A 2,500-nucleotide genomic window follows, 5' to 3' on the forward strand; every position below is an offset into this window, starting at 1 on the left:
TTTACAAACAGAATTAATGGAGGGAATTTTGGAGAAAATGAACAGGGTCATTTTCATCTACTGTAAATCTCAATGAAAATAATCTTCCAAGAGAAAACTCCGTTATTGTTAATTACCTAATACCTTTTTTATTAGATTTCCCGATGATTCATTATCAGCATGAAAGCGAAAACAGAGAAATTAATCATACTCTTCCCCGAGGTATTAACAATTCATATGAAAAAAAAGGAAAATCTAGGGACAAATCGAGAAATTTAATGTGACAAATGCTGAATAAGAATTAGAATGAGTATTAAGAATGATATGTTCAATGAACTTCATCACTGATTCTCACTTGAACACTTGACGCGTATTATTTCTATTAAATTCATATCCTCTTAACAACGATAAAAAAACTCTCTTAATAAGAATCAATCTACCACAAAAGCACAAACAAAAAGAGAGCGATATATTCAGAGAATTTCCACGTGTGAATGTACCATATATAATCATTAAAGACTATTATTACTCGGCCAGATTACTTCTGTTGCTGCACCGTATGCAACGTAACCTCTGCAATTCCTAGCAGTGTATATATACATTAACAAGACTAAAAGTTTATATGAAGCCAAAACCATTAAGACCATGATTTTAATATCAAGTGAAATTTACCAGTAGCTGCAGAATTATTCAGAACATAACTTTCACAAGATTTCTTCAGCTTGAGGAGACATCATACAAGATTGTAGGATGGAATTGCAGTAAATTCCACACGAAACGTCGTAGATCTGATCAATCTGCATTTAAAAACTTTAAAGTGTGAGGTCATCATTCGCCTTTTGGGACAGTCTGTTTGGCAGCTACTCAGATTTCAGATTTTCTCTCTCTCTCTCTTTCTCTCTCTCTCTCTCTCTCTCTCTTTCTTTCTTTCTTCTCTCTCTCTCTCTCTCTCTCTCTCTCTCTCTCTCTCTCTCTCTCTCTCTCTCTCTCTCTCTCTCTCTCTCTCTCTCTCTCTCTCTCTCTCTCTCTCTCTCTCTCTCTCTCTCTCTCTCTCTCTCTCGCTCTCTCTCTCTCCTAAGAAAGACTAATAAATTCATTCGATACTGACGGATCAACAAAGATTATTGATGTTTGCGACTGTATTTTTTTTTTTTTTCGACATTCGTAATTTGCATTTTAGTACGTTTTGCAATAGTACAAAATGACTATTCTGTTGAATAAAGTGAAAGGGAAATGGCAATGTCGGAAGGTACTGAGTCCGTTTTACAATGTTGCTTCTGATTGAGCTTGCTACCCGTTGATGATCGCAACTAAATCAAGTAAAAAAATTGAATATGAATCTGAATATTTGTCAAACTAATGTTGATTGCCGCAAAGATGGTTCGAATCCGTTCATATCGCTTCGAGTATTAAACAAAAATAAACAAAAAATAAGAGATTGAATAAAGATAAAGATATAGAAAGTATTAAAAGACAAAATGTATATATTAAGATATGGTATCAAAAAGTTTTTTGTTTTTTTTTATTCTAATGAAAGGTAAACTAATACTTTTACTGATGAAAAAATGTACACGTCATTTACTTTATCTAATTAATAATAAAGGAAACAGTGGAATCACTAAAAAAAAAAAATAATAATAATAATAATAAAAAATAATAATAATAATGATAATAATAATAATAATGATAATAATAATAATAATAATAGATAATAATAATAATGATAATAATAATTATAATAATAATAATAACAATAATAATAATAATTATAAAATAATAATAATGATAATGAAATAATAATAATAATAATAATGTTTCTTTCAATTGAGTTTATATTCGATTATATTTAATCCCAAATTTATAACTGCTGACAAAATAATAAACATTCTGCACGTACCGTAGTACACCGTATATGTACAAAATCGAGCATCATTGTTTCACCGAAGTAGCTAACGAATTGCCGTAAAATGAACGAAATTGAACGAATCACGGAGAGTGTTGAAAGGACTCAAAGATATGTCACTGTCTATGCCTTCTGACTGTACTTCCCTTTTCGATATTACAAGGTCTTTGATATTATGCCTTAAAGCAATTCAGGAGAATACATATCTTGCACTATGCGATTATTTATTTCTATTCACGATTTCTTTTGAAAATAAATTTTCAACTGACAGTATAATGTGATTTTCTTATTCTACACAATTTTACTACATCGCGATTCATCCAATTAGGTATTTATAGCAGACCTATTGTGCAATTAACATGTCTTTCTAAAAAGTCAAAAGTAGTACTTTGTAGTCTACGCTATTACAATGCGTTTAAAGATTTGTGAACAAAATAATGCTTCGAAATGATGCTGTGTTCAAGGTGGTGGAAAACTCGGCCATAATTTAGCAATTTCTAGTGGAGAAAGTTTTCGTTTCAACGTAGAGTACAACCTGGGTACACAGAATTTCAAGTATAGTATTTTAGGAGGAAAATCATGCGAACGTAGTGTGGGAGACGTGTGAGTAAAAACTAA

The sequence above is a fragment of the Penaeus japonicus genome, unplaced genomic scaffold (assembly GCF_977035675.1).
Source record: "Penaeus japonicus unplaced genomic scaffold, GWHDUDI00000001_assembly GWHDUDI00000020, whole genome shotgun sequence".
NCBI lineage: Eukaryota > Metazoa > Arthropoda > Malacostraca > Decapoda > Penaeidae > Penaeus > Penaeus japonicus.